Consider the following 14,833-nt stretch of genomic DNA (forward strand, 5'->3'; position numbering starts at 1 on the left):
TCGACGACTGAGCCACCCAGGTGCCCCAACCCAAGTGTTTCATTTGGGTTGGAATACATCTTTGGATAAAACAACTTTGTTAATTCAGTGGGGAAAATACAGTTGCTTTCAAGAGCAAAATAGTTGGCTGAAGGATTTTTTTTCTTTAGTGTTATTCTATTTATTGATTGATTGGCCAAGGAAGGGAGCATTATATAAGCAAACCATCACTTAATTAATTGCTCACTGTGCATTCATTTCAAGTGATTTGACCCTAGGTTGTCTACTCACAGTCTGATAAAGCCATCAGACAAAAAGGGAATGAGTAAATACAATCCCACGGCCCTCCTATAAATTCCAAATGCTATGCTTAAAAACAAAAAAGACTCTTCTTCTGTCCCTAGACAAACATTTACAGTACACATTTAGCCTGTACATGGTACTCTTTTTAAATTTCTATTTTACCTTAATATATAGCAGGGACTTAAATGTTTGACCATATTAGAGTGATACCAACATATCCTCTGCCTGGTGACCACTCCTAGAATTGGTTCTCTCTTTAACTGGGAACGGGCATTTTAGAAAGAATCCCATTTGCTTCTTTACATGAAAGGGATTTCAAGTGCCAAGCCTATAATTACCTACATTCTATCCATTAACCTTTCCTCTATCAGCAGCTTGAGCCAGACTTTTGTCTCCCCTCTTCGTGAACCCTCATTTGCCTGGGTTCAGTGAAGGGAAGAGCTCCCTCTCCACTTGGCCATTCCATAACCTCCCTAATGCTGGTCAGGTTGCTGAAATAGTCCTTCACCAACAAGCTAAAGAGGCCAGGGCTATGATTATGCATCATCCGTGTTCCTTACCAGGACTACATATATGTCACAGAAATAGGAAATGAAAGACAAAGCAAAGGAATTATTAACACATGATTCAGTAGAGAAAAGCTCTGTTGAGTCTTTGGGGAAAAAAACATCCTACATCAGCACATCCAAGACAAGTTTCTTTTCCAATGTTCGATATCCGTTACCTATGGTCTCTAAAGCCTATAAATCTAAGGGAGTTGTCATTTGTGGTAAAACTCTAGCCAATACTTTAAAGTAATTGTATGGAGATTTGATGACACTGAATCTCTCCCTAGGATTTTTACACAGATTCATAACAGCAGGACGTGACAGGGAGATTTGCCTCCTCTTCTGACAGAATAATATGACACCAAGAGGCCATTTTTCTTGGGCTGGGACTGAGCTCAGCACTTGGCAGGTTGTCCTGCTTTCTGTGCTATTCAGCAGAGCACAGGGACCAGATTCCACCATCAGTTCCTGCTTCTTGTTCACCCTGGTTGGTCAAATGTCATCACACCACTATTTCACCTATAACACTATCTATTCCCTAGAATTCAGGAAAATGGAATGAGGTCAGAAGCTCCTGGCTCTTCCAGAACATTGACTCTATGTTAAAACTTCCTGCCATGTCATGAGACAGCTTCTCCTAGAGGTCTATCTGTCTCTGTCAGATACCTGAGCCTCCAACATCCTTCCAAGGAATATTTTCCTATAGATATTTTTGTCTCTTGTGTCATAGGATCTGATCTGCTCACCCACCTCCAGCCCCTGTGCCCTCAGGGTCCCTGGAGTGACATCTCGTCTTTCCTGGTCTAGGCTCTGTGATTCACCACCTCACGAGATCGCAGACTACGTTATAGAATCCCGCCCTCCCTTCTGGTACTTAATGCCACATCTCCTGCGCTCTGAGGGCTTGCCTTAAAATAACATAACTCCTCACCCCCAAAGTTAACTTAAATGCCTAAAAGTTTTTGCCAGTCAGTGTAGTTATGTATTTATCTGTACCATCTCAAATTAGAAGTTTCCTTTGGGCAGACACCGTATCTCTTCAGCCATACTTTCTAGAAGTATGAATTCGAGAAATGTTTGAACTTGATTGAGACAGACACTTTAATTTTTAAATGTAAAACAAAACAAGACACTATGTGCCTTCATCCAAGCAGAGCTGCTTCTGTGTGCAGGAAGTTGGGTCATTCAGGGCTCAAATCCCAGTGTGCACGCAGGCCAGGCTGGGGAAGCCCAGATGGAGCTTGTCTCCTGTGGTCTGCTTGCAGGGTCTCCCCACATATCCCATGTCTCCTTTCCTAGCCCCTTTGAGAATCACTGCACGACAGATGTTACTGAAGGTGGCATGCTATGCCAGTGCACATCAAAGATAGAGAACACAGAAAGGGTGTGGGAATCACCCACAGCTATTTCTTGGTGTAAGGCCACAAGGGGTTTCTTGTTGTACTTTGTTGTATTCTCTAAGTTACCTATAATACATATATATTTATACAAGATCTTTCTGATCTTTAAATCAGGAAGAAAAAATGAGAAAAAAGTGTTTTTAAATCTTGAACTCTAGTAGGAGAGCTTGGATCCTTGATTCTCCTTTACCGTCAAACACAAGACACCCTTGCATTTTTGTTGTCCTGGATTTGACACGGGATTCCTTCTCCCATACTCTTTTCATCTAGATCTAAAAGCCTGGCTTCCACATTAACTCCCTACCTAACATCCCAGTTCTGACATCCCTGTCCTAGGTCCTAAACCACAAGTAACTGAGAGCCCTGGTAGCCTGCTTGGTTTTTCTTAGTCATTCTTCCCTTAAAAAATGATGGTGTTCTCCAGAGCTTTTGGTATCACCTCCACAGATGGGAGTAAATCAATAACCCCTGACACTGACCAAATTCTGGATCCCCTCTCTCCTGTGCCCTACATCTTGGAAACAGCCTGAGTTCCTCACTAACCTCACTCAGTCTGACAACAGTACTGGGAAGACTTGGCTTCCCTCTCAGGGCCACCCTTCAAGGCCATCTCTCTACCAGCCTGATTTCCCCTCTAACCCCCTTCTGTTATGGTTCCCAATAAAGTTTTTGACAATTGTCACTCCCCTTAGGACACTGGTACAAGAGCCATATGGACAGAGCCCTGTCAGGAAGAATCAAAATATTTCGTGCATCTTTTCATCATGGATCCTCTCTACTATTTTTTTTTCTGCATGGCAATGATGAGATGGCCCTGAGAATAATCTAGACTAAGCAATCTTCACTCATCTCATGCACGTCAAATAGACAGGTGGTATGTCTAATGTCAAGTCAATAGTTCTCTGAGAGAAACGAGGCCCTGCCAGTTATGAGGAGAATTCAGATCCTTCATTGATCATTTTGAGTAACTCAAGCCGAGGGGAAGTTTTAGGAGATAAACTGATCGGAGCTAAAGGAAGAAACTGAAAGACCTATTCAATAATGACTTAGCGTGACAAGAAATGGAGACAGAGAGAGTCAAAGTGCCCTAAAATGCATATATGGCTAGAGAAATACTTGGCACCATGTAGGGGAGGAGATGCTGTTCTTTAAAAGTTTATAAAAATGGGTAAATGTTACTTTATAATGAGTTTCGGTGATACAGTGTTGACTAAAGTTATATCTACTTGCCTTTCAGACATTATCAGAAAGCCTTTTCCTCAGATTAAGGGGAAATCAAAAGCGACAAGCCATTATCTGTTACACAACATTCCAGGGCCATTTTGGAAGAGAGGAGGGGAAGAGCATTAGGAGGACAGATTAAATATAATTAGTTATTAAGCTGCTGCCAATATATACAAGATTGTGGGATAAACAAACCTTAAGTCACAAACTAATGTTATTTTTTCTAGGACATCATTTGATATCAGAGACAGGCAGAAAAAATAAATTTTTTATCCTTGCAAACCCATGTCCAGAAACTTACCTTAACTATTCATTCACCTGAGATAGCCCACATTTGAAATAAGGAGCTAGTTCTTCTTGGTTGCCAGAAACTTGGTATCCCTCAGGGCAAATGGTTAGAAAATCATCCTTAGATCTTTTTGTGCTTTCCTCTCCACCTCGTAGCCCACACAGAGGAGACCCCCGCACCCATTCTCTATCCTGGTCCCAGAGCCACCATATTAGATAATGCCCCGTGTTGGAAAGAGCACACTTCACCCCCACCCAGTATCTCTTTTAACAATATCACAATCGTATAGGACCTGGCACAGTTCAGTCCCAATCAACATGGGAAGAAAGAGTTAATTATTTTTAAAAGGCAAGTCATTTATTTACGCCAGCTGCCAAGATAGTAATTGTTTCCAATAGATGGATGAGTGGCAGGCATTTCCGTTACTGATAAGGTGAAGTAAAGGAAGCACTAGTTCTGGGCAGGTGAACAAGCCCCCCTCAGTGCTTTGTCTTCACTTATGTCAATTGCCTTTACGATGACATCTCTCAGAGGAACATTCCATAGAAGCAATGAGATATGACCAATTTTCATTAAGTGGGACACTACCTTTCAGAGAGTTTAAGCTTCTGTGGACCTACCAACTAAATGCTAGCATTTTTCTCAGGCATAGCGGTGACCTAAAAGCCCCCTGGACATTTCAGAATGCCCTGAAAGGCATTCTGACCCCAGTTGAGAACCACTGGTGAATAATTGGTCTTATTCGGAGTCTCATGGACCTAGCAACTTGGGCTCTTTGCTTGATTTGTAAATAAATGTAAACTCTTTTGCCTCGAAATACAGTTGGAAACTAGATCAAGTAAAAATGCCAAGCAAATATCAAATGTACCTGGATACTTTCTCACAAGGGAATTGTTAAATTTCAACAAATCTGAATTTGCTCGCTTCTTTTCCTTCCCCCAGGAGAAAACTGGAATCAGACACCCAAAGATTGATTTTTATCAGCCAAGCTTGTCTCCAAATTTTTTATTTTTTAGAATTCTTCCAGCTTTATTGGAGTGTAATTGACAAAAGAAATTGTATATATTTAAGGTATGCAAATTGATGTTTGGATACACAAACACAGTGTGAAATGATCACCATAATCAAGTGAGTTAATATATCCATCACCTCACATAGTTGCCATTTTTTGTGTGTTTGGGGCAAACACTTAACACCCACCATCTTAGCAAATTTCAAGTATACAGCACAGTATTATCAACTATACCCACATTGCTGTACCTTAGATCTCCATAACTTATAAGTGAAACTTTGGGGGCACCTGGGTGGCTCAGGGGTTGAGTGTCCGCCTTTGGCTCAGGCTGTGATCCCAGGTTCCTGGGATCGAGTCCCTCTTGGGGATCCCTAAAGGGAGCCTGCTTCTCCCTCTGATTACGTCTCTGCCTCTCTCTATGTGTCTCTCATGAATAAAATAAAATAAAATATTTTTAAGAAAATAAGTGAAACTTTGTACCCCTTCACCAGTGTCTCTCCATTTCCCCCACTCCCCACTCCCTGGAAACTACCACTCTCTTCTCCACTTCTATGAGTTTGACTGTTCCACATGTAAGTGAGATCACACAGTTTCTGTCTTTCTCTGTCTGACTTGTTTCACTCAGCACCATGTCCTCCAAGTCCATGTATGTTGGTGCAAATATCAGGATTTTCTTTTTTAAAGCTGATTAATATTATATGCTATACATATGTACCATGTTTTCTTTATTCTTTCCTATATTGATGGATACGTTTCTTGGCTATTGTGAATAATTCTGCCATAGACATGGAAGTGCAGTTGTCTCTTTAGATACTGATTTCATTTCCTTTGGATAGATGCCGAGAATAGATCCTTGTCCCAGGTGGCAGGTAGTAGTAGTTATATGGCTAAACTAGGAAGACCAGAAATGTCAGCTGATAGTTGGCTCACTATGAGAGAATCAAGCACCAACTAAAGGCAGAAACAAGGCGATATGCTACAGAACTGCAAGAGGAAGAGCAATACAGATCTACAACTTGCTACTGAGAACATTCTGCCCCTGGACATTTGCACTGCTGGCATTTACTCAGCATTCAGGTCTAAGATCAGTGGGAGTTAGGTGGATAGGCTTTCCCAGCTTGAGAGATAGTGCATGCAATGGGCTCTAGAGCCAGATTCTCTGGATCTGAATTCTAGTTTTGCCACTTACTACCTGAGCATTCTTGGGCAAGTCATTCAACCTCTGTGAGTCTCACTTCTCTCATCTATGAAATGAGAGTATTGATAGTAATTAATAGTTTTAGCTGTGAGGATTACATGGGTTAATGTGCATAAAGCACATAGAACAGTGACTGAACAGCACTCAGTAACATTAATTATTGTAATAGGATGATGATGAGATTATTGACAAGATGGAGAAGATATCAAATTCCGAGTAAGATATCAGACCAAGATGTCAATATTTTGAGACATCATGAGTTTTAGTTTCACAACACCTGAACATTGTATTCACTTTGAAAATAGCAAATAGTCAAAAGAAGATATTGAAAGAAGGAAGGTTTGTGAGGATATTCTCTATCCTTCCCCATTTGGGGTTGGAGAAGAGAGATGCCCCTGCACTGTCAGCCTCGGGCCTACTGGAAGATCTTGGTATGCAATCCCTTAGGCAGGCAGAGAGTGAACAAGGTCTGATTTCTACCTGGGAAACTGAAGAGGCAAGAGATGAGTTGTACTAACTCCTTGGGTGAAAGAATAAGAACGGAGATGTGCTGAGTTAGCTTTATCTGACTTTCTCAGAGTCTTTCTGGCAAAAGATGCCTGTGGACTGGAAGTGAGTCATGCATATGGGGAGTGAAGAGCTTCAGCCAAAGGCGAATGTGCATCATGCAGAGTTGGAGTCAGAGGAGCCCAGGGAGGAATCTCTGAAGAGCCATGAAAGCACCCAGGCAATGTCAGCATTCATCATCTATCAGTCATCAAGAAAGGAAAAGCCAAGGGGCCTGGATGGCTCAGTGGGTGAAGTATCTGCCTTTGGCGCAGGTCATGATCTCAGGGTCTTGAGATTGAGCCCCAAGTCAGGCTCCCTGCTCAGCATGGAGTCTAAATAAATAACTAATCTTAAAAACAAAATAGAAGGAAGGAAAAAAAAAGCCATATAGCTAAGTAAGAACTCCCCTATACCTTTATCTCCTCTCATTACTCAACCCCCACCTCTTGATCCAGGCTGAGACCAAACTATATGCATGTTGTACAACTATACATGGTGAGGATGAGTAAAGGTAAAGAACAAAAACCAGCCGCCACCACTGCCCCCAAAGGCCTGGCATGTAGAAAGGAGAAAATGAATACTTGAGGATGGTTTTGAATGAATATTTAAGGATGGCTTAATATCTAAGAGTAGTCATTCCAATTACAGAATGGAGACTGTGTTTGTGACATCACCTAAAAAAGAATGGAAAAGTCACTCAACCTGTCCAAGAATTTATCTGCAGTCAGAGAAAGATTACTGTCATAAAATAAAATTTCTAAAGGATAGCAAGTGACAAAAACTAATTTGCATTTTGATTACTTCATGAGTCATGCTTATTCAAAATATCTTATACTATTTTGATTATTCCCAGACCACCCAATCTCAATTAGTCACTGTGATATGATAGTCATTGCCTATCATACAATTTTTTGCTTCATAGCACTAATTCAAGATGAAATTATCATCTGTATTTATTCGTTTGCTTCTTTACTGCTTTCCACTCTACTCTAGAATGTAGGCTTAATACTGGCAAACTTTATCTACTTCTCTACTGTACAAAGCACCTAGAATGGGGCCAGATACATCATGTATACTCAATAGCTGTTTCTTCAATGAATGAATCCTGACCATGCAGTTAACCTCAATGCTCTTTCAATTCACCTTGTTACTTCAATTACATTTTCATGCATAATGATCATAGCTTATTGCCCCAAATCTGAAGAACTGAGGACCCTTTCGACAATGAAGACAATAGGCAGAACTTATTTGCCTGGGTGGCTCAGTCGATTAGGCAACTGCCTTTGGTTCAGGTCGTAAAGCCAGGGTCCCTGCTAAGCGGGGAGTCTGCTTCTCCCTCTGCTCCTCTTACTCCCCACCACTTGTGCTCTCCCTCTTTCTCTCTCTCTCTCTTTCTCAAAGAAAGAAAAAAAATCTTAAATTAAAAAAAAAAAGAACTTACTCTCTTTAAACCAGAGGTGGAAAAGGTAGAGATTTGAAGAAAAAAAGAAACCTACAATAAATATGAAGCAGAGCATCTCAATGGAGAATAAAGCAAACTGAGTGCTATAGTCAATGCTTGCAGATGCCTGGGTCTCTATCTCCTACCTTGTATGTCACCCCACCCCACCCCTCAGTCTCTCCCTATAAATCTCCATCCAGCAAAGCAAAGTCTGAAAGTCTACCTCTCATATATTATTTCAGGGGAGGCAAATGTGTTTAGCAAAGCCCTAAAGAATTCAGAAAAGAGTAGGACATCTGATTCGAGAAAAAAGGAAAAAATTAGAATCTGTAGACAAAAAATATATAAAAAATGTATAGTTGAAAAGGGAAATCAACCAACATATGTCATTCTTCTGATCCTCTGATGTACTTAAGAAAGTGGGAGCTAATTTGCCCTTGATGCTGAAAGGACACTTTCCCTGAAAAGATTCAGGCTTGGTCGCCAGGTTCAATCACGGTCCTTGCAGTGAATAATGTTTATGTAACTATAATATTGGAGATAGTTTTGGTTTTCAATTTTCAAAGTCTCTAGACAAAGCAAAAAAGCCTTAATTATAATTCCAGAAAAGAATAAAATGTAAACAGCATTCCGAGAGAAGTTGGAAGGTGATGAAGGACAAGGTAAAAGTGAGTGAAGAGTGCTAATTTCATTTTAAATAGCTGAGAAGGAAGGAAACAGTGTTGTCGAAAGTGATGGATCAAGAAATAGTTTACCTTTATTATTTGAGATTATAAATTATATGTACAATATATATGAATACAAAAATATATAACATAACTGCATTATCTATATGCAACACTTTGGATAAGAAGAGAAAAAAGATAAAGATGATGCAAATATTACACATAATCTAAATTCCTCTTCTATATTGGGAAGTCAGTAAATAATATTTAAATTTGATAAGCCAACAAATGCCAGTATAAACATATAATTTAGTGTTAGAGAGGTAACCTCAATCCAAAACAAATATGAGGTCTGAAAATGAGTGTTCAGGAGAGTGGAAAAAGATTTTAACTTTGGTTTTAGTGTGTGTGTGTGTGTGTGTGTGTGTGTGTGTGTGTGTGTGTTTAAGACTTTAACTTTGATTTTCATCCCCCTATTCTGCTTGAATTTATAATATCATGAGCATATGTTACTTTAACAATTATAATTTTTAAATTCAAGTTCCAATCACTGAATAAAACTTTATTGCATGAAATAATAAAAAAAAAGATGTAAGCTACCAAATTGGAAGATAATCCAGATGAAAAAAGAAAAAGAAAAGAAAATCAATACTGCATGTACAAGAAACAAAAATAAAACAACCCATTAAAATGTATATTAAATTAATGTATTCAAACATAGATGGAAGTAAATTAAAGGAAATGACGTCACTGCATATCAATATTCTTTGAAATAATAAAATTTTAAAATGGAAATAAGTGCTCAATATAAGACAGCCAGACAGGACTTTAATTTCACAAATGATGAAAATGTAAAACAGCGCAAGTATTCTGAATAACAACATGGACATTTATACTAAAAATGACAAGAACAAACTTTTCTTTGAAAATGTGAATCTTGTGGGAATTAGACTCCAAGAAAGTAAGAATAATAAAAAACTGATCTTAGGCATTATATTGGTTGCAAAATATTAGCAAAGGCACACATGGTTCAATAAACTATGTTCTTTAATGACCGTAAAAATACACTACACTCAGCAATAATACTTATGAAAAATATGTCTGGATATGGAATTTTAGATTTAACATAAAAAATGAAAGCAGAGGAAAGTATTAGAGAAAAAATTCAATATCCATAAACATGAAATAAAAGTAAACTTTCTCTCTACAAATAGAATCAGAAAAGTAATATAAATAGTAATTAAATCACTAGAATCATAATAAAACCAATATAGCCAAAAGAAATATTTGAAGCTTCTAAAGTTCAGTGGTACCACTGATTTAGAGGTGTTTAAAAGATTGAATAGACTATGTGTATTAATTTTTCTAATTTTCTAATAAAAACCAATTTACAAAACATTCTTCAACGCACACTTTAAGTACATAGCCCTGAAATACAAATATTAGCTTCAAAATGTTCTTTAAACTATGATCAACCTAAGATGCTTAAATATGCTAATTCTAGGAGCCATTATTTACTGCCTCTGTTCTAGACACTAGCAAGGTGGAGGAGAAAAATCCGAGACAAATAAAGCATCCTGAGATAGTTCTGGTAATTGGGTTGGAGTAATCCCAGAGTTGAATTAGGTTAAAAAACTCTCATACTGATGTAATTTTTTTTTTTTTAGCTGCAATGAAAATGACCACAATTTAAAAAAATAAATAAATAACTTAAAAGAAATTGAAAATTAAGAGGAAAAATACAAATAAAATCCCCAAGTGTAAGTATGCCTGAGCACATAAAAATACAAATGAAGAGTCCAACCCAGAAAAGTGTCTGATGACAGAGAGCAATTTCTGTTATCAAATGAATCTCACTTGTTCCTCTAGAATCAATCTTGATTTAAGGATCTGTAGGACAACTTAGCCAAAGTGGCCTAAAGAATGCTCTTGTTCTCTACCTGGACAGTAAGTTCTCTCCCCATTGCCCATAACTGAGCTCCTGCCTTTGAAATGAATGAAATTTTTGTCTTGTTAGTGGGTTTGCTCCTTAGAGTTCTTGGTCTTTCTGGTTTGTAAGTTGCCCGTGGTCTAAATCACTTTTCATGTTATGATACCCAAACAAAATTCATCCTTTCATTCACTCATTCATTCATTCAATGTTCTTTGAGTGCCTGGCACTGTGCTAGTTAAGGGTGAACAATGGTGAAGTGGCGGGGCTGTCTTTTTTCTTTAGAGATAATAGGCAGGTGTTAATAATTTGATATAAAAAAAGAAATATGAGTCTCCTTCATAATAAGCCTCCAGACATCAAATTTTGATGGCACCATCTCCAGCTTATTGATAGAGAGGTGATGGATGTGTAAGGAAAATAGGACTCACGTATTCATGTGGCTGATTCCAAAGTCAACAACACAAATCAATTGTCCTCTGGTTACTAAGGACAAGAGTAACAATCGTGCTGCTCACACTTTTAATCAGACAAAATGCACCCACTAAAGTTTCAGAAGGATAAACAAAGGAAGTCTTAAGAGAAACAGTGGCATTGTTTTCTGGTCAATAAAGAAAAGTTGCTTGGATGTAATACTAATTGACATGTAGTCATCGGAGTTATCTCCTTGGCTTTACAGGTTAATTAAATCTGGAATAAGATGCACTTTTCCCCCCCAAACAACATAAACATAACTGAGACATAAATTATAATTTCAAAGAATATTAAAGATAAAGAAATGGACTCAGACTCAAAGGGCCAAAGAGATGCTAAAGATAACAGCAAGGTTAGAACATGACCCTGGATCCCCTACCCCTCAGGCATCGTGTTGTTGTTGGTTGGTTGTTATTGCTATTGTTTTTCCCACCTTAACTCACTTCCTTTGGGAAGGAGAGACAGGAGAATGGATTTTTAGTTTTTTTCTTACTTTCTTATACTTGTCAAAGATAAATTTCTCATACACAAGTGACATCATTTCATTTACTGTTATGCACAAAGGGGGGGAAGAGACAAAAGACAAGACTCTTGTGTCTTATAAAGAGAACACCAATAATATATCTTCCAAAGTTACAATTAATAATTTTGATACTCGTATCCATGATAATCAATTAGTATGAGGTGCCTTTAGAAACTGAGGTCTACATTCTGTACTCAATATACTAAAATGTATCAGATGTCTCAAAAGAGGTTTTAAAAAAAACAAAACGAAAGGCTTCAAGTACATGGTCACAATTACCAAAGGCACAACAGAATTTCAGTTCTGTAAATGTTTTCAATATGTGACTTTACCCAAAATGTTTCTTACAATTGGCCCTTTGAATATGAATTTCCAGAGTTTCTTTCTTTACTGAAACTGCTCATTATGAAGGACTACACGTCCAAGGCCTTCGGGAAAGACAATTTGTTAGGATCAAATATGAAAGTGTAAGGCCAAAGAAATCTAAGACTTCATTTTAAAATATAGATACTGGGATCCCTGGGTGGTGCAGTGGTTTAGCGCCTGCCTTTGGCCCAGGGCGCGATCCTGGAGACCCGGGATCGAATCCCACGTCAGGCTCCCGGTGCATGGAGCCTGCTTCTCCCTCTGCCTATGTCTCTGCCTCTCTCTCTCTCTCTCTCTCTCCCTCTCTCGTGACTATCATAAATAAATAAATAAAAATTAAAAAAATTAAAAAAATAAAATAAAATATAGATACTATTTACATTTTTATACATGAAATAGGAGATCTATAATTTTCTACCCTAGCAATCATCTGGGATTTGTGGCTATGTAATTTTCAGGAATATTTGAAAACGATGCTTTTCAGAAGGCAGGAAAAAAAAGCAAAGAAACACTTGGTTAAACTTTAGCATGTATGACTTCGGAGCTACCACTGTTCATTCATTTATTCAATACATGTTTATTGAACACATAGTATGTACCAGGCAGAGGGTCTAGGAGCCCAGGATACAACAATGAACAAAGAGCCCTGCCCTCGTGGAATCTCACTGGAGTAAGTGGGAAGGTATACCATAAAAATAATAAACCTAATAATGAATTATAATATATTATATCTGAGAAGATGGTACATGTTATTTAAAAAGGAAGAGCCAAGCTGGGCAAATGGCATCAGCAGTGCAGGGTCAGAGCAGTTTGTAGGCTAACGAGAGTGACCAGTATAGGCTTATGGAGAAAGGCAGATATGGGCAAATGTAAAGGAGTTGTGTAGTTGAGCTAAGAGCACGTCCAGGAGAAGAGCATTCCAAGCAAAGCCTAAGTAAGTGAGTGAGGGCAGAAAAAGTCTGAGCATCAGTAAGTGGGCTGTGTGTCTCAGGGGTATCACAGTGAGAGAGCAGAAAGAGAGAAGGCTGGGAGACATCGGATCCCATGACTGGCTTTTGCTCTGAATCAGAGGGAATTCTGAGGACAGAGGCATCATGAACTGACTTGCATTTTAGAAGGGTCACTCTGCTGCTGGGCCAAAGAGTCTGTAGGAATGTAGAGGAGAAATAAGAACCTAGAGGCTCTTTCAGTCACCCAGGTGAGAGATCGTGGCTCAGAATGAAGGTGGTTACGGTGAGTTGGTAAGAAACGCTTCTGAATATAACGTAAAGGTTTTCTGATAAATTGAATGGTGGAATGTAAGAAAAAGAGAAAAGCCTAAGGTGACGATATTCTTTCCTTTTTTTTTTTTTTTGAAAGATTTTATTTATTTATTCATGAGAGACCAAGAGAGAGGCAGAGACACAGGCAGAGAGAGAAGCAGGCTCCCTGTGGGTAGTCTGATGCAGAACTTGATCCCAGGACCCCAGGATCATGCCTTGAGCCAAAGGCAGACGCTCAACCACTGAGCCACCCAGGTGGCTCTAAGGTGACATTTCTTATAGGTTTACTGAAAGAGCCAAAGGGCCATCAGTTGAGTTTGGGAAGGCTGCAGGTGAGCAGGTAAAGGGGACAGCTGCAAAACAATCAAGAATGACTTTCACACAAACTGAGTGTGAGAGGTCTTTAGAACCCCAAACAAAAATGCCAAGTAGGTGAGGATGTACTGGGGTAGATAAGTCTAGAATTTAGGAAAGAGTTCTGATCGAAGGGTACAAGTTTAAAAGTCATCAGTAGGGGGCAGCCTGGGTGGTTCAGCGGTTTAGCGCTTGTCTTTGGCCCAGGGTGTGATCCTGGAGACCCGGGATCGAGTCCCACATCAGGCTCCCTGCATGGAGCCTGCTTCTCCCTCTGCCTGTGTCTCTGCCTCTGTCTCTCATGAATGAATAAATAAAATTTAAAAAAATAAAAAATAAAAGTCATCAGTATATAGCTATTACACGGATCTATATGTTATAGAGACAGATCTAAATAAAATCACCAAGAAAGTAAGCAAACAGAGCGAAGAGAAGGGGGACCTAAGGTCTCAGTTCTAGGGCTCTCCAACATCAAAGGTTGGGGAAAGAGGAGAAAACCACAAAGGGAACAGTCATGGAGGGAAGAATCAAACAAAGACTCATCACATGAACAAGCATCAAGGAGGAGGGAGGGACCAAATGCTGTCTAGGAGGAAGCCCTTGGATTGACCACTAGAATTAACAACATGTAGGACACTAGTGGCCCTACTGAGAGCAGTTGTGATAGAATTTATGGTAATGATAGGCTGATCAGACTGTTTTGACAATGAAGGGGAAGAGAGAAATTAAAAACAGTGAACTTTGCACAAAAGAGAGTAAAGAAAGGTGGTAGCTAATGGAGGAAGTGGTGCCAAGATGATCTTGTTTTGTTTAAGATGGAAGAAATAACAGTATGTTTAAATGCTGGTGGGAACAGTCCTGTCCAGACAGGGGCAAATGAAGCATGGGGGTAAGAATAAAGAATTGCTAGAGCAATATCCTTGAGTAGGCAAAAGGGGATGAGATCTTGCAAACAAGTGAAGCAATGAGCTTTAGATAGAAGCAAAGATGCTTTAAGAGGAATAAGCAAGAAAGCAGAATGCAGAGATGCCGAAGTCGGTAGGGAGGTAAATGGGATAAAATTGTCTAGAAATTCTCTTGTGATTGCTTCAATCTTCTCATTGAAATTAAGGTTTACCACTTGAGAATGAGAACGAGGAAGCAAAGCAGAGAAGGTTGGGAAAGAGTCTTTCTAGATGAGCAGGGGAGAAGAGAACTGCAGATGGATAGTTCAGTGGCCTAAGCACATCAAGAAGCCACTTGAGATTCATGGTCGTAATTTAAAGTGAGACAAGGAAGCACAATTGTGTATTTTTCTCCAGAGATATTCAGTTGCA

Source organism: Nyctereutes procyonoides, unplaced genomic scaffold (genome assembly GCF_905146905.1).
Source record: "Nyctereutes procyonoides isolate TBG_1078 unplaced genomic scaffold, NYPRO_anot_genome, whole genome shotgun sequence".
In the NCBI taxonomy this organism is placed as follows: Eukaryota; Metazoa; Chordata; class Mammalia; order Carnivora; family Canidae; genus Nyctereutes; species Nyctereutes procyonoides.